Here is an 18,759-nt window from a genome sequence, read left to right as displayed (position 1 = left end):
CGAACAGCCCGTTTTTCCCGGCTATTAACAATGGGTTCCGAGGCCTACTCCACTGACGTAATGTGACTGCACACGGGATTAAAAACTGCATCGGCCGGCCGGCCGGCCTCAGATCAGGGCGTCCTAGCTACTGCTCCTACCACCAAGCGAGGCACTCATGGCTGCGTGTGCGTGCGTGTTTCTCTGGGTCGCTCTGTTTTGCGTTTGTGTGTTTGCTGGCTCCAAGCTGAGGGTGAGGGAGATGGCGAGGTAGGGGGCGCAATAATGGAGTGGCGTCAGTTGGCCACGCCGGAAATGGCAGTCCCAGAAGGGTGAGGACAAGGGAGAGGATGCCATCACCGTCGCCATCCCCATTTACTGCCCCCTTCTCCCTCCCTGATCCCGAAGCAACGCTCTTCCTCTGCTCACCACCACTCTTCCCTTCTTCGTCTTCCTCCACCACAACCATTTGATTCCTCTTATGTCCACTTGCGCCTCTCTCTACTTAGCATCCTTGCCGCGGCCCGTGGCCAGGAGAAATGACAAGATCGAGGAGGAGCACAGAATAGTAGTTTATGTTGATGTTGTGGCGTCTCATTTCTTTACCTATACATTCATACAGGAGTCACAACTTTCCAGCCTTGCACTGGCAGTACAATAGGAGTAGGAGTAGACGAAGATCCACTAGATTTCAGCTAGGCCTAGCTAGCCCGGGCAGCCCTGTCTCAGATTTCTCCTAGCTAGCCTCTGCTCTGCACTCTGCAGCAGCAGCTGCAACAACAACAAGATCCCCCGTCTCCTTCAGAAGGTGATCCCAAAACTTGCCCACATGCAGCACCACCTCCTCTAAGCTTGGAGCGCTAACTACTCTGCTACTAATCACTAACTAATCAAGCACTGGCAGTTTCTCCACGAACCGTCCCAGAGATGGGGCGAGAAAAAAAGGAAGGAAACGAAAAACAAGACTCCTAGTAAGCAAGAGGCTGATCTGTACATACATCACCCAACTAGCCGCCTACTCGACATCCTCGACCTCTCGCTTCTGTACTGTGGCTAGAAACGGCGGGCGGGGGCGGGAGATCTTGAGCGCGGCGGCGGCGGGAGGCCATGGCTACGAGCAGTCCTTCCAGCAGACGAGCATGGTGACGCAGCGGCGCATGATGTAGAAGCGCGCCCGCTGCTCCTTCACCAGCCCGGCGCACCGGCTCGAGAACGAAGGCGCCGCGCACCCGCTCGCCGAGGCGGCCGCGGCGGCGGCGCTCCCCCGCCGGCCGATCGCCTGGTCCCTTGTGCTGGCTGACCTCTTGAGGAACGGGTCGCCGCCGCCGCCCCCGCTGGAGACGCGCCTGCAGCTGCCGTTGTTCCGGCTCTTCTTGGAGAACTTCCACTTCTCGTCATCGTAGAACTCCATGGATTTGCGCTTTTTCTTGAAGTGTTGTATGCTTGGAGGGGAGGGTGAAGTGGTGGAGACTGAGAGAAGGGGAATGTGGGGAGTGCGAGGACTGAGGAATCCACACTATTTATAACGGGTGAGGCTGGAGAGAGGATGGGGGTGAACTGGACCATCCAGTGGGATGGATGGATGCTTGGACTGGGCTTGGATTTCTAGTAATTGCGAGTCTCTTTGCGTACACAGATTTATGTTGGCACCTGTTGATTTTGCACGGTTGCACATAACTTATGGGCATAATCTTCAATCATGCTTGTTCTTAAGAGTTTGCCATCTGTTGTCATAATCTTCAAACAAATTCACTATTACTCCCTCCGTTTCAAATTACTTGTCGTGGTTTTAGTTCAAGTAATTTGGAACGGAGGAAGTATATGCTTATTTTGCATATTGTGTGGGAATTATTTCATCGTTTGTTTTAGAAGATTTTAGTTTCTTTATTCTTATGGGGTAATAGCAATGCTAGTAATTCATTCTTATTTATAAAACATCATTATTTTTGCAATATCAATGTCATTAATTCATTCTTTCTTAGTAAACTACTTTATTTTGTGAAAAGTCCAGTATTATATTCTTATACATGCACATTAAAAAATCACAATTTCTATGTAAATTGTGTGCACAATTTGTCATTATTTATTTTTGCATTCCATTTCTTCTTAAAGGGTAATACAAATACCACAACTATATTCTTTCTTAGAAAACATCATTATTATGGAAACTATTAGTTTATATATTTTTGTTCCCTTTTAATGTAATAAATGCGACAAATTCATTCCTTATTAGAAAACTTCTTTTTTGCAAAAATTCCCCTATTATATGTGTATTCATGTACGTTGTAAAAAGCACATTTTCTGTGTAAACGTGTCCAAGTTTTGTCACCGTTTGTTTTTCTTTAGTATTTTTCTTTCTTCTTTATGGGTAATAACAAGGGGACTTATTTATTCTTTCTTAGAAAACTTTGTTTTCTTCTTATCTTTTATTCTTCAAGGTGAGACAACACAAATATTATATTTCTAATCTAAATTGAAATTTCTTCATTTCTAATCCCATAGTATGTCACTAAGTTTTTTTTGAGTAACTCAATATGTCACTAAGTACTCTTTCCATTCGGGTTTATTGGGCCGGAGGTCCAAAATGTAAGAAATGGATCTAGTTTGAAGATCTCGACGTAAGAAATGTAACGATGGAAATGATTTGTAATTTGGATGCATGATTCACGAGATATTTTGTTTTGAAAAGACGAATCTAAAAATAAACACACCCATTCCTCCTGGTTGGAAAGAAATCCCATTCTCCTAGTTTTTCATTTTGTTGTTATGGTTATTCTTCTTTCAGTTTCCTATATACTACAAACATTTTTTCAGTATGTTGTGAACATTTTTTGAAGTACTCACTAAACAATTTCCTAAGATCCGTTGTGGGCTTTTTGCTACATACAACGAGCTCTTTTAACGTAATGAACTATTTTTAACATAAGATGGTTTTCTTATGCAAATTGAACTATTTATAATATACATTGAATATTTTTAGTATAGATGAAACTTTTTTAAAACACACATAGAACATTTTCCAGAAATACCCCAAAAGAAAAAAAATGCTTACTTCCTTGCGGAAGGACAATTTTGTTTCGTTTGGAAGCACTGGTTAGTACAATTTGGAAGAACATGTTAGTTTACTTCAAAAGCATAATTTCACACAAAAATGGTAGATTGACATGTGATATAATTTCAAAGATCTCATGTAAGGAATGGACGGTGAAAACATGATATAAACACATGGTTTAAGACATACTATATCGTTTTAGTGAGAATAAATCGTGCGTTGTGAGATTTATTGTGAAAACATGATATAAACACATGGTCTAAGACATACTATATCGTTTTAGTGAGAATAAATCATGCGTTGTGAGATTTATTCTCAGAAGTAGCGAACTTTAGTGAGGATATAGTCATTTTTTGCATGTGAGAATAAATCTCACTAAAGTTCACTGGTTGTGACAAGTGACGCACATACAATTTTTCATTTGTCATCATCAAAAGAGGTGAGGGTGGCGAACCAATCTATGGTTGGGTGGTTAGTAGGATAGTGATATCCTCAACCCATTAAGGTTCATGTCATAGACTTGACATCGGTGCTCGCATTTTTCTGGATTTATTTTAGGTCTTCTGACGATGTGCGTTTAATAGGAGGAGATGTTCCTGTCGATTACAAATGCGTATGTGGCGGCTTTGTCAATCTCAAGTTGATGTGTCATCTCAGTCTTTTGAATATACTCATAGAGGTAGGGTGTGCGTGGATATGTTTATTGGGGTGAGTATATATTTATGTTTAAAAAAGACGAGGATGACCTTTGCAATTCATTTTTAAGGGAATTTCCATTTTCAGTCCAATCTGGGCTGAGTCAGATGGGCCCTGAAGCGGGGCCTGGCCGTGTTCCCTCGTGTTCACAAAGGGCTAGCAGGTGATTTAATGCACATGTCTTCTGGCGATGCAGCCCCACAACCACCGCCGTCCGTCTGTTCATTTTTTGTTCCCGTCCAATCGGCGTTTTCGAAAAGTATAAAGCCATTTTGGGTTTGGATCTGTTCTGCCGGCGTAAAATCTTGCAGCCGGTTTTGGTTGATTCACCGTCCAGTTTATTTAGGGATTCACCGCCATATTTCATCATGGGGTTCTTTGGTTCGGTTCGGCGCAGTCGTGCGGCGCTGGCGATCCGTGTCCGATTCGCCTGATGAGTGCTTTGACCCGACGTGTGGACGGGCGCGCGAGGCGGCACGTCCGGCCGTTGCCGTGCCCGTGATGCCCACGTGCAGCCGTGTGCCGCATCCCGATGGAGTCGTCGTCTCGGTTGATTTTTGCGTGCTTTTTCCGCACGCCGCAGCATAGGTCGGCCAGTCGCCGAATCTTGCGCGCCCGCGGCGGGGCGGGTGCCCTTTCGGCCATGCCCTCGTCACATGGGCCGAAAACTCGAAATGCAAATGGATGGGTCCACCGTATTGGGCCAAAAAACCGAGAATGGACGCACCAGTGGGCTGTGGCTGCCCTGTCGCCGAGAAAAAGGAAAAAAAAAAACGCTCGCGCGAGAGGGGTCCCTCCTCCACTCCACTCCACTCTTAGGCCAACTCCACCGCGCGACCTTATCCTGTCCGCCCCCGTTCGTTTGGTGTAAAAGGGACAAACGAGACGGCCCAGCGCGCGACGGCCCGGACCCATCTGGTCCGTTTTGTGTCCGGGTCGACCCATTTCGAGCGTAAACTTGCGTCGGGTTTGGGTCGCCACGGACACCGATGGACGCGCCGCTCGTCCGCGTCTGGCCGCGTGGCGGGGCGGCCACCTACCTCCCACCCGCCAACATCAATGCGCACAGGCGGCCGGCCCCACCTGTCATCGGCCCAGTGGAAGGTCGCCGTCCTTCTTAAATGGGACCTGTCGGTGTCAAAACCGGCGGATCTCGGGTAGGGGGTCCCGAACTGTGCGTCTAGGCCGGATGGTAACAGAAGGCAAGAGACACGAAGTTTTACCCAGATTCGGGCCCTCTCGATGGAGGTAAAACCCTACGTCCTGCTTGATTAATATTGATGATATGGGTAGTACAAGAGTAGATCTACCACGAGATCAGAGAGGCTAAACCCTAGAAACTAGCCTATGGTATGATTGTTGTTGTGTATGTTGTCCTACGGACTAAAACCCTCCGGTTTATATAGACACCGGAGAGGGTTAGGGTTGGTTACAATGGTAGGAGATCTGCATATCCGTATCGCCAAGCTTGCCTTCCACGCCAAGGAAAGTCCCTTCCGGACACGGGACGAAGTCTTCAATCTTGTATCTTCATAGTCCAGGAGTCCGGCTGAAGGTATAGTCCGGCTATCCGAACACCCCCTAATCCAGGACTCCCTCAGTAGCCCCTGAACCAGGCTTCAATGACGACAAGTCTGGCGCGCAGATTGTCTTCGACATTGCAAGGCGGGTTCCTCCTCCAAGTACTTCATAGAAGATTTTGAACACAAAGATAGTGTCCGGCTCTGCAAAATAAGTTTCCACATATTGCCATAGAGAGAATAATATTTACACAAATCTAATCTGCTGACGTATTCCGTAGTGTGACACACCACGGCCAAGCCTTTATCCGAGTCGTTTCATTATCCCACCTCAGCGCGTCATGCGAGGCGGTTTCCTTGGCACGTCTTGTTAAAGCAGAGATCGTGTCCCCTTATTCCGGGATTCTCATCAATACGAGCGTGGGTAACCCAACCGCGCCATTGATTACGGCGCTTGGAGATAAGCGAGTTTTACCAGCCTGGTGGGGACACGTAGTTGCGTCCACCCATAAAGGGGATAAGGATCCACCATTTCACCTACGCCTTCTTCCTCCCTTGCTTATCCATTCTCGCGCACTCGAGTTCCAGCGCCCAAGTCCGCACTCCCCACCTCAACCTTCTCCAGCCATGTCTGGAGCGGGAGGCAAGTGGATGGTCTCCTCCGTCACGGAGGGACACATCAAAAAACTGAGGAAGGCCGGATACTTGTTTAACGACATCGCGTACCGGCTTCCCGAAAAGGGGCAGCTCATCCCCACCCCTAGGCCCCATGAGAGGATGGTGTTCCTCCCCCATTTCCTCCGCGGACTGGGCTTCCCTCTTCACCCATTTGTCCGGGGGCTCATGTTCTACTATGGTCTGAATTTCCATGATCTGGCCCCGAATTTTGTCCTCAACATCTCGGCATTTATCGTCGTGTGCGAGGCTTTCCTCCGCATCCGCCCCCATTTCGGCCTATGGCTCAAGACTTTCAATGTCAAGCCGAAGGTGGTGCGCGGAAACCAGGCGGAGTGCGGAGGCGCCATGGTGGGCAAGATGGCCAACGTCTTATGGCTCGAGGGCTCCTTTGTGGAGACCCTGAAGGGGTGGCAATCGGGGTGGTTTTACATCACCGAGCCGCGCGACCCCGAATGGGTCGCAGCCCCCGAGTTTCGATCCGGATCCCCTACACGGCTCACCTCCTGGAAGGAGACGGGCCTGTCGTGGGGTAAAAAAAGAGAGCTGACTGGACTCCAAACATGCATCCAAACCCTGGTGGACAAGAAGCTCAAACTTGTCAACGTAGTCCAGGTTATGCTCATCCGCCTGATCCTCCCGTGTCAACAACGGGCTTTCAACCTGTGGGAGTTCGACCCGGCGCGGCACCAAACTCTAAGCAGGCTCTTCAACACGACGTACGAAGATGCCTGGAAGGTGCTTTTCAAGGGCACCGAGGCCCCCGCATCCGCTACCGAGGATCGCAGATTCAGTACGCAGCGTCACGCTCTTGCGGTAAGCTGTTTTTTTTTCCTTTTACAGGGTATCAGTTTTTCATAGTTTGACTCCATGCGGGATCTAAGCTCCCTTACCTTTGACAGGATTGGCAGGTGATGTCCGGACAGATCAACTGTCCGGCTCCTTTGCCCGAAGGCCCAGCGGACGCTCACTTGGCAAAGCTGCTGGTTCCGGCATCCTATGTGGTGCCGGAGAAGAAGGCCGCGAAAAAGGCCACGGGGACTCGAAAGAGTGCCCGGCGTCAGGAGGTGTCGGATCCGTCATCCGACGGTTCCGAGGCGCATTCCTCCCGTGAAGACGAGGAGGAAGAAGAAGAGACCTCCCCCCTCCAGCGGGAGGAGAGAAGAAAAGGAAGGCCGCCCTCTCTGGGGAGGCCGGAGGGTCCAAGAAGGGGAAAACCCTTCCTCCGGACTACTGCACCGACGCCGACGACGGCGGAGAGGAGTGGCGGCCCAGGGCCAAGCCCCTGGCAAAATCGTAAGTATCCGGATACCAGAGTAATTCATAGTATTCGCTTATTACACAGCTTTCTCTTATGTCGAATATGTTTATGCAGCCCACCCAAAGACCGGCTCGACGCATCGTCGAGCGGCTCACTGGACTCGTCGGATGTGAACTCGCTTCCGACGGCTTCCTCCCCCCGCCCTACGGACAACACCGAAGTGTTGTCCCAACAGGTTCCAAGCCGGGAGGAGGTGGTCCTGGAGGCGCCGCAAGGCAACCTCCCGGACTCCAGGAGTAAAGGGGATGAAACCCCCCAGGGCTCCAAGTCCGGCCCTAGGCCAGACACCGCTCCGGAACCTTCAAAGGTTCCAGAGTCCGGCGGGGGACCTCCTTCCAAGAGGAGCAAGCCCACCGTGCGGGTGACCTCCGTCCAACCGGAGGCGCCGGACAATCTGTTGGAGGCGCTCCAAGGCGCCTCCATCGACGAGGAGCATTGCACCATTATGAGTGTGGTGGTCTAGAAGGTTCAGTCCGCCAAGAGCGGACTGACTGAAGCTTGTACTAGCCTTTTAACAGGCTTTGAGGTAAGTAAAGAATGTGTAAATAATATTACCGCATAGACAGTAGCCCCTGATGCTCTGTTTGGCGTTCGGGAAGAAAAGCCGAATAGAGGATCAAATAAAATTCGCAAGAGTCTAACAAAAAGGAGTCAATATGCGCATGCATGCTTCTCTACTTGAGTCCGCCGCACTGACTGCGGAAGTGGACACACTGAAGCAGAACCTCGAGCGGTCCGAGTAAGAGCTCGGGCGCGCCAAGAAGCAGCTCGAGGACAATGAAGGTAAGAAATACCTTGTTTATATATATATATAAAGGTGTAATTGCAAAAAATGACAGGATTATCATGGCTATTGTAGGGGCCACGTCTGAGGTGGCGACCCTTAAGCAAGCGCTGGTCGAGGCCGAGAAGAGGGCGGCCACGGAGCGCACCGAGCGGGAGAAGTATGAGGCCGAGGTTGGCAAGGTACGGCAAGAGCTCCAGGCTCTCATGGAAAAACATGAGAGTTTGGAGCTTGACTCAAAGACGCGAGCGTCCGAGCTTGTGGCGGCTATTGAAAATGCCAAGTCTGCCAAGGCCGAATCCCAGAAGACCCTCCAGGAGTTGGATGAGGTGAAGAAGATAGTGGCGGGTAGGGCATTCTTTATGCAAAGCAAACACATAAACGTGAGTTACTTGTTACTTACCCGAATCCGGAGCTCTCCAGGAGCGTTCGCAGATCTTCCCCGGAGTGTGTCTGATGCCACCGCATTCTATCGAGCCGAGGAGGGCAGCTCGACAGAGAAAGTGTTCTGGTCTCAGTATGCTGAGGCCGGACAACCCGTGCCCCTGAGCGACCAGCTGAAGCAACTGGTCGAGCTCCACAAGGCGGCCGAACATGCCATGAAGGGCCTCATAGTTCGGCTGTGGCCTGGAGAGGCTCTGCCTGGGAGCTATTTCGGGCTGGTGCGGCGGCTGGTGGAGGCCTGTCTAAGGCTCGAAGTCATCAAGCGCTCCGTCTGCATTGAAGGTGCCCGTAGGGCCCTTGCTCGTGCTAAGGTGCAGTGGGGCAAGCTGGATGCTGAGAAGCTTGTGAAGGACGGGCCACCGCCGGGGAAAGAGCATCGCAAGCCCGAGAATTACTATAAGGATGTTCTGAAGCGTGCCTGCCTTGTGGCGGATGAATGTTCTAGGGATGTAATTTTTGAGTGAAACTTGCTCGTTTTGTCCTATACGCTGAAAACTTGTTCATATGCGCTAAGCAATGCTGTTTGGAATTTAAAACATTACCTTCTGCGCGGCTGTTTATCAATTCTGAGAGATGGCAAGTCGTCGGCTTCTGCCCCCGTGCCGCTAGTGCTGGGGTGTTCGGGGATAAACCTGAGCGCTCTTTTTCCCATGTTTGGGTCCTTCGAGGGAGGCGCTCAGCCCAACGAACAAGGCAATCGGACTATAATGCGTGAACACTCTCACTTAGCCATAGAATTCTATAATTTTAAATTTCTGCGAAGCCCCTGGTATTCGGAAGACCGAGTTCGGGGCGCTATCCACACCTTGGCCGGACAGAGTCGGCTCCTCGCCCTAAGCGGCATAAGTCTTTAGGGACTCAAAAAACCTCTCGAACAGCGACCAGCTCTCGCTTCATCATGACAGTCAGTTTTAACTTTCTTCACTGAGGTGCTCGACCCAGCTCAATTGGGGCACAATTGCAGTGGTTCTCCTAGTGCTACCTTAGCTGATATAGCGGAACGTAAGGCACCAAAACATAGGAGCCGGGCAAACCCAACTATTGACCCAAGACATGATTCGGAGCCGATGCATATAATGCTGTAAGTTCGGGGTGCCGCACTTGTTAAAGTGTTCGGACTTCTCACACCATATTGAGGGGTACTAAAGCCCCTGGCGTATTTAGGCTGTACCAAAGTGTACGGGTGCAATATGTCGTTAAGGAACATACATATATATATATATATAAAGAGTAATGCAAAAATAGACAAAAGCTATGCACTGTTTATTAAAGAGGGCTGCGATCAAAGCAGAACGATACAAATAATGCGATAAGCAAAAGGTTGGACTTTGTAACATGTCCGTTCCAGGGGCAAGCTGCGGAATAGTATGCGAAACAGGTATACTACTCGTGATAGAGACCACCTGGGAGTTCCGTAATGCGGCGTGGCTTGTCTGCTTCCCTGGTTCTTGCATCGTTTGTGCAGCAATTGAACTGCCGAACAGGCCTTCCGAAGAGTGAAGTCCTGAAAGTAAGAGAAAATTAAAAAATCGGCAGCCCCTGGTGCGGTTTAAGCCGTATTTCGGGCGTGCCGTGATGGTGCCCCTCCCCCTGTACCCATGGTATTTCTAGAGCGTAGTTATGCACACGAAGTACTGGTGTCGCATTTTTGCGAGGGCTGGGGTTGGGGCCGCATTGCTACGCCTGCTCGGATCGTGCCAGGCGGTCTTGTTGTAGGTTACTCTGGGCGCGCTTGACGGTGTCCGGTCGTTTAATGGCCGGACTGGAGAACTGCCTGGAGAGGCTGCTTTGTACTTCCGCTGCAAGGGCCGCTGTGTGCTCCTCCGTTCGGAGGGAGCGTTCGGTGTTTTCATTGACCGTAATTACTCCTCGAGGGCCTGGCATCTTGAGCTTAAGGTATGCGTAGTGCGGTACCGCATTGAACTTGGCGAATGCGGTTCGCCCGAGCAGTGCATGATAGCCACTGCGGAATGGGACTATGTCGAAGATTAACTCCTCGCTTCGGAAATTATCCGGAGATCCGAAGACCACTTCAAGTGTGACCGAGCCTGTACAGTTGGCCTCTACACCTGGTATTACGCCTTTAAAGGTCGTTTTGGTGGGCTTAATCCTCGAGAGATCTATGCCCATTTTCCGCACTGTATCCTGGTAAAGCAGGTTCAGGCTACTGCCGCCGTCCATAAGGACTCTAGTGAGATGAAATCCGTCAATAATTGGGTCGAGAACCAATGCGGCGAATCCGCCATGACGGATGCTAGTGGGGTGGTCCCTTCGATCAAAGGTGATCGGGCAGGAGGGCCATGGGTTGAACTTTGGGGCGACTGGCTCTACGCGTATACGTCCCTTAACGCACGCTTCCGATCCCTCTTGGGGACGTGAGTTGCGTATATCACGTTCACCGTCTGCACTTGTGGGGGAAACCCCTTCTGTCCACTGTTGTTCGGCGGCCGGGGCTCTTCGTCGTCATCGCTATGCAGCCCCTTGTCTTCGTTTTCGGCATATAACTTGCCTGCCTGCTTGAACACCCAACAATCCCTGTTGGTGTGATTGGCCGGCTTTTCGGGGGTGCCATGTATCTGGCACGAGCGGTCGAGTATTCGGTCCAAACTGGACGGGCCTCTAGGATTCCTTTTGAATGGCTTTTTCCGCTGACCGGATTTAGAGCCTCTGAATCCGGCATTAACTGCCGTATCCTCAGCATTGTCGCCGTTAATGCGGCGCTTCTGCTTGTTGCGACGCGACCTGCCACTACTGTCCCTGGTATCCGAATTACCAGGGTTCTTGGTCATATTGTTGCTACGAGCAAGCCAGCTGTCTTCTCCCGCACAAAAGCGGGTCATGAGTGTCGTGAGTGTTGCCATAGACTTCTGAAAGAATATGCGGTGCCCCCATGTTTGGTTTTGGTAATTGATGACAATCTCTATGGACTAATGGTTGCCTTGAGTTATATTTGAAGGTTTTGTCCATAGGCTTTTCTTGGAGTATATGTGTTGATTTCAAGGAGAGTTTGTGTCGACCAAGGTGTTATTCAAGAAATTATCCAAAGATCTGTCATGTGAGAGTTGAGCTTATTGCAAGCATGTCTTGAAGAAGAAGATTGTGTGATCATTCATGTCTACCTTCAAGACATCATCCAAATGAAGAGAATTGGAAAGGTTCAAGGTTAATCAAGACTAAGTCAAGAGTGAATCAAGTTGATCAACTCACAAAGCAAAGAAGATGTACCGAGAGGGATCAAGTGATCCCATGGTATGGTAAGAATTGTCAATTACGCTTTGTGTACTAACCCATGGTCTTCGTGAGAGTTCTTTGTGGGGTTAGGATGCGGTGTGCAAGTTCAAGTGGAGCACCATGAAGAGATCAAATGCTTGAAGCTTGCTGTCCTTTGTGGTGACAATGGACCTGTGAAGATGTGCGGAAGAGTAGCTCACCCATAATAGAGTATGGGGGAGCAATCAACTAGTCTTCATCGAATCAACACAATCAAGAAAGGTTGCGGTGTGCAAGTTCAAGTGTAGCATCACGAAGAGATCAAATGCTTGAAGCTTGCCGTCCTTTGTGGTGACAATGGACTTGTGAAGACGTGCGGAAGAAAGGCTCACCCATAGTGGAGTATGGGGGAGCAATCAACTAGTCTTCATCGAGCCAACACAATTAAGAAAGGTGGTCCAACTTGAGGGAGTCAAGATCGTCATCATCTAGCTCAAGTGGACCATGTGCAAGGCAAAGTTTTGCTCTTGATAGGTTTTCTATTTTACCGGTCTCATGTTGGTAGTTGGGAGACCGGGTTATAGGATCGATTGCCATACTATCAAGGGGGGCTCTCGATGAGTAGCTTGATCGTATCGTTCGTTGAGAGCTTAAACCATTGCATCCTTGCATCATCTTTCTTGGTTCTTGTTTGGTTCTCTTTGTGAGTCTTAGAGCTTACGGTCATCTTGTTGACAAGCTTGAGTTCATCGAAAACGGAGTTCGCTTGCATCTTCTATGATGTTTTTGATGTTGAAGGTTTTGCCAGTTCTTCTCGGTTGGAGGTTTCACTCCTCTTTTTGTTAGGCATACCTCCCCTGCCTTTTCGCTGTTTTGATGCTACTCGTCGTCTTGTTTCCAACAAGTTTGAGTTTGCTGAATTCGGAGCTCATATGCAGAAGTTATGGCAGTTCTGGTTTTCTTGAGTGTGGTTTTTGTCAGGGTCCCAGCGGTAGTACCGCTGAGGAGTCACAAGCGGCAGTACCGCTCCGCAGCGGTAGTACCGGCGGTGACTCCGCAGCAGTACTACCATTGGCTTACCAGGTCCCTACCGCGTCGATTCGAGGGGTCTTTTTCTGTGTCGGATTGTGTGGTACCTCGCTGCGGTAGTAGTGCGGCAGTACCGCTCCTTAGCGGCAGTACCACCCTTCCTCCGCGGTAGTACCGCCCGTTTCCCTCTTTTCCTTTACCCTTCGTTCTGCGCGGCAGTACCGCCGAAGGGTGCAGTAGTACCGCCTAACTCAGCGGTAGTACCGCTGTCTCCTACGGTACTACCGTCCCAAGGTTCATATTTTGTTGCTCCTTTTCCCTGTTTCTTCCGCCTGAGCGGTAGTACCGCTCGTGTGCGGGCTGAGCACATAACGGTTGGATTTTCCCCCTCCTATAAAAGGGGGTCTTCTTCCCCAATGAATTTTATCCTTTGAGCTCGTGTTCTTCCCCCATTGTTGACCTTCTTCGAGCTTGCTAACTCTCAATCCCTACATGGATTCTTGCTAGTTTTTGAGGGAAAAGAGAGATGAGATCTAGATCCACATTTCCACCAATCACTTTCTCCTCTATGTGAGGGGAACCCCTTGGATCTAGATCTTGGAGTTCTTGGTGTTCTCTTTCTTGTTCTTCCTCTCATTTTCCTCCCTAGCATTAGTTGCTTCGGTGGGATTTGAGAGAAAAGGACTTGGGCACTCCGTGTGCCCTTGCCATTGCATTTGGTGCATCGGTTTGAGTTCTCCACGTGATACGTGGAAGTTACAAGTTGAGAAGCTTATTACTCTTGGGTGCTTGGTACCCTTGAGCTTGTTCCTCTTGGGTGCTTGGGCGCCCTAGACGGTTGTTGGTGTTCGGAACTCAATCATTATGGTGCAAAGCTCCGGGCAAGCGTCGGGGTCTCCAATTAGGTTGTGCAGATCGCATCGAGCAATTTGACGGGTACCGGTGACCGCCCCCAAGGGTTGCCAAAGTGTACGGGTTCGGTGACCGCCCCCAAGGGTTGCCATTTGTACGGGTTCGGTGACCGCCCTCAAGGGTCCCTTAGTGGAATCACGGTATCTTGCATTGTGCGAGAGCGTGAGGAGATTACGGTGGCCCTAGTGGCTTCTTGGGGAGCATTGTGCCTCCACACCGCTCCAAACGGAGATTAGCATCCGCAAGGGTGTGAACTTCGGGATACATCGTCGTCTCCTCGTGCTTCGGTTATCTCTTACCCGAGCCCTTTACTTATGCACTTTACTTTGTGATAGCCATATTGTTTCTTGTCATATATCTTGCTATCACATAGTTGCTTATCTTTCTTAGCATAAGTTGTTGGAGGACATAGGTGAGCCTAGTTGTTTTAGGTTTTGTGCTTGGTAAATTAACCGCTAGGTTTATTCCGCATTTGTTCAAGCCTAAACCGTAATTATTTTAAAACGCCTATTCACCCCCTCTAGGCGACATCCACGATCTTTCACTTCGGCTTTTCCTGTCCCAGGTGCCGGGCAAGCCACTCGTCACGGATATTGTGTTTGAAGGCTGCTAGGGCCTCAGCGTCCGGACAGTCGACTATTTGATTTTTCTTTGTTAGGAACCGTGTCCAGAATTGCCTGGCCGATTCCTCTGGCTGCTGAATTACGTGACTTAGGTCATCGACGTCTGGGGGTCGCACATAAGTGCCCTGAAAATTGCCGAGGAATGCGGCTTTCAGGTCCTCCCAACAACTGATTGATCCTGTTGGCAAGCTGTTAAGCCAATGCCGAGCTGGTCCTTTAAGCTTGAGTGGGAGGTATTTGATGGCGTGGAAATCATCGCCGCGGGCCATGTGGATATGAAGGAGATAATCCTCGATCCATACCGCAGGATCTGTTGTGCCATCATATGATTCGATATTTACGGGTTTGAAACCCTCGGGGATTTGATGATCCATTATTTCGTCTGTGAAGCATAGTGGGTGTGCGGCGCCTCTGTACTGGGCTATATCACGACGTAGCTCCAATGAGCTTTGTCTACTGTGTTCGGCCCTGCCGAATTTGTGGCCGACGTGACGGTTACCGTCTCGAGCCGTGGGGCGCCCACGCGATCCGTAGATCGATCTTGTTTGCCTTGCCTTGTCCTCCAACATATCTCGTAAGTCCAACGCATATTCCCGTGCCTTGGTACGGGGTGTGGCTTGAGTGGAGGGCCGAGAGGCTTCTCCGTCGCGGCCACGAGGTGGCCAGTCAGCCGCATCAAGTGCTTCCTCCTCTAATCGGGGTAGCAACCTGTGCTTTGGATAGCTCTTGAAGGGGCGTTCGAGTTTATACTCTTCGGCCGCAAGGACTTCAGTCCATCTGTCGACTAGCAAATCTTGATCAGCTCTAAGCTGTTGCTGTTTTTTCTTGAGGATTCTTGCCGTGGCCATAAGCCTGCGTTGAAAATGCTCTTGCTCGACGGGATCCTCTGACACGACGAATTCGTCGTTGTCAAGGCTTGCCTCGTCTTCGGAGGGAGGCATATAATTATCGTCCTCGACCTCTCTGTCTGCCGCCCTCTCATGAGGGCTGGTTTCTCCATCCTTCTGTGTTAAATCTTGTTGGAGGGGGTTTTCTTCGGCACTCTCCGGAGTATTATTATCTCCCATGCTGGAATCGCCATATTTGTTCTGGCGGGATTTTGATTGGCGCCGCTGACGCTGGCGCTTAGGCTGTTTCTTGGAGGGGTCATCCTCCGTTGTTCCATCGCCATCTCCTTCTTTTGGGGTGTCCACCATGTATATGTCATATGACGAGGTGGCTTTCCAGGGCCTAATAGGCGCTGGTTCTTCATCGTCTCCTTCATCGGCGTCCATACCGTCGATGTCTTCGGAGTCGAAGTTGAGCATGTCGGTTAAGTCGTCGACAATGGCTACAAAGTGGGTGGTGGGTAGGCTTTGAATTTCTTCATCGTTCGAATCCCAACCTTGCTGACCGTAGTCCGGCCAGGGATCTCCTGATAAAGAGAGATACTTCAGTGTCTTCAGAATATCGCCGAAAGACGAGTGCTGAAAGATGTCCGCGGCAGGAAACTCCATGATCGGCACCCAACCGGATTCGATCGGCAGGGGCGCGGAGGGTTCGGTGTCCGGCTCCTTAGAGTCGCGAGTCTCGCAGAGTGCGGGGCTGGTGTTCGGCTCGATCGCCGTTGGGATCGTAGCCCCCGAGGCGGCGTCCAACCACCCATCCTCGATCGGCGCAGTTGGCTTCGAATTAAGGGTCGAAGCCAATGCGGGTGCGGCCTTCAGGGCACTGTTCGGCGGCAGAGCTAGATCATGCTCGTCGTGACAGTGCGGCGCGCTCGGTAGTGGCTCGAATCCGTCGAAGATCAAGTCCTCGCGGATGTCAGTCGTGTAGTTTAAACTTCCAAATCTGACCTGACGGCCAGGGGCGTAGCTTTCGATCTGCTCCAGATGGCCAAGTGAATTGGCTCGCAGTGCGAAGCCGCCAAAGACGAAGATCTGTCCGGGGAGGAAGGTCTCACCCTGGACTGCATCGCCATTGATGATCGTAGGAGCCATCAAGCCTGACGGTGACGACACAAAGGAACTTCCAATGAAAGCACCAATGTCGGTGTCAAAACCGGCGGATCTCGGGTAGGGGTCCCGAACTGTGCGTCTAGGCCTGATGGTAACAGGAGGCAAGGGACACGAAGTTTTACCCAGGTTCGGGCCCTCTTGATGGAGGTAAAACCCTACGTCCTGCTTGATTAATATTGATGATATGGATAGTACAAGAGTAGATCCACCACGAGATGAGAGAGGCTAAACCCTAGAAGCTAGCCTATGGTATGATTGTTGTTGTGTATGTTGTCCTACGGACTAAAACACTCCGGTTTATATAGACACCGGAGAGGGTTAGGGTTACACAAAGTCGGTTATAATTGTAGGAGATCTGCATATCCGTATCGCCAAGCTTGCCTTCCACGCCAAGGAAAGTCCCTTCCGGACACGGGACGAAGTCTTCAATCTTGTATCTTCATCTTCATAGTCCAGGAGTCCGGCTGAAGATATAGTCCGGCTATCCGAACACCCCCTAATTCAGGACTCCCTCAGGACCCGTGGACCGGTCGTCGTCCTCACTTCCCACTCCGGCCCCTCTCTGCCCCCTCGAAAGCCGACACCCTAGAAACCCTAGATACTCCCCGTCCTCGAACTCGCCGGCCGGCCGCAGCCATGGGCCTTTGGAACTACGGCCGCAAGGGGAAGCACGACCGCGAGGCCGGCTCCTCTTCGGGCCGCCGTCGCGGATCCGTGAAGGAGGCAGAACGCGTCACCGCCGCGCTCCTCCCGTCGAGCCCCCGCGTCGGCCCCCTTCACCATTGCCCCTAGGCCCGCCGGCTACCGCGACCGGCAGTACATCTGCGCGGACGTGTGCCGGAGGTACTGGGAGACGAGGACGCCGGTCCCGTGGAGCGACGCCCACCTCCCCAACGGATGGCACCTTTCCGCGGACCGGGCCCCATCCCGCCAGTGCCGCCGACCGGCCGTGCCCGGCACGATGAGATCGCGCGCCGCTGCCGCCTCCTCCCCGACGACCTGTACTACGACCACAGGTATGCCCCCGACTCCCCGTTGTGGGACACATGGCTCCAGGACGAGCACGACACGCGCCGCGCGTCCTACTTCGCCGGCACCGTGTGGGGGCCGTGGAGGCCACGTGCAGAGACGCGCGGCCATACGCGGGTGCGCGGCCTGACGCCCACGCCGTCGCCTTCGCCGTCTCCGTCGCCCCCTCCACCTCCTCGCATGACAACGGAGGAGGAGGCCCGTCTCCTGCAGTGTGTCATGGGCGACTCCATGAACACGCACGACGAGCGGCAGTGGAACGGCCTGGAGGAGGCCATGGCGCTCTCTGCCGCCGGGGACGTCGCCTTCCCGGAATTGCAGATGGCGACCGTCACGGAGGAGGCGTTGGAGGAGGACCCGCCGGCCGCGTTCCACCCCGGACACGATTTGGGGTGCGGCCGCGCGATGCGCACGCACGACCCATCTGACAAAGTTAGACACGGGCGAACCCATCGGCGCTTCAAAAAGACAAAATCTGATCAATCTGGATGTTCGTTTGGGGTCGTGCCATGAAGTTGGCCTTATCTCGACGGCGGCATGGCGAGCCTGCATTCCGTCATGGCGTTTCCCGGCGCGGCGATGCCGTTTGCTCCTCTGTCCAAACCGAACCTGCTTCCTAGTCGTAGGTTTGCACGCCAGTGCGGCCTTATCCCATCGCGCTTCTCGAGAAAGAAATGCCTATTATCAGTATCAGGATTCAGGAGTCACGTACGTACACGATGCAAATGCTCTGAGCTCATCAGTTTCTTCTTATCTGACGATTACAAACAATCCCGACTCACCGAGTCGTTCCACCCCGACACTTTCGTCCGTGAAGCTTCGTCGCAAGCGCAGGCCGTCCACCTCTGCATTTAAGCAGTGGTCGATGACAGGAACCAAGCGCAGCCGAGACACTGTTGGCGCACAGGCAGGCGCGCTGCCTGTCATGAGTCACGCACCGTACTGCCATCGACGGAATCGACAGCCAGCCGGAACTGATCTAGTGTAGAGGGATAGTTATGGCTGATCAACACATGACCCGGCCTACATGCAGGCTGTGGCTATCGCGGGTTCGAACTCGATCAACAGGAGAGCAATGGCGGCAGCACACGTACTGGAGCGTGTCAACTTCGAGACAGAAATGGAGGCCCCGAGCTGGCACGTGGGAGAGGAGCGACAGGGCGTGACGTGTCCTCATGTTGGATCGGTCCCCGTTGCTTGGTCGGGCGACATAGCTCGCGAGAGAGGGACTACACGGTCAAGCGCGCCGAGGAGATCATGTACAAGATCCAGTGTGTCCCGGCATGGGCAGACCGGCCGCGTATTTGCTGATATCGACTAATACTGCTGCCCTGGTCCCTCTCTACGAATGCGCTTCTCTCGACTGTTCTTATCCTAGTGTAGCAAATCATCTGGCCTTATGCCCGACCATAGGCAGGTAGCGTATCAACCATTCGTGTTTCAAACACTAGCTTCCAAACAATGTCAAGTAAAAGCAATGGCGACCCG

At 51.6% G+C, this 18,759-nt stretch overlaps 1 pseudogene; it reads right to left on the bottom strand.

Annotated features, from left to right (window-relative positions):
* Nucleotides 1-548: 548 nt before the first annotated feature.
* Nucleotides 549-1,475, bottom strand: LOC147976206 (small polypeptide DEVIL 11 pseudogene; annotated as a pseudogene).
* Nucleotides 1,476-18,759: the final 17,284 nt, after the last annotated feature.

The sequence above is a fragment of the Triticum urartu genome, chromosome 4A, assembly GCF_056163025.1.
Source record: "Triticum urartu cultivar PI428250 chromosome 4A, HENAU_Tu73, whole genome shotgun sequence".
NCBI lineage: Eukaryota > Viridiplantae > Streptophyta > Magnoliopsida > Poales > Poaceae > Triticum > Triticum urartu.
Note: the sequence above shows the minus strand (reverse complement) of the source record. Positions and strands in the feature narration are given on the sequence as shown.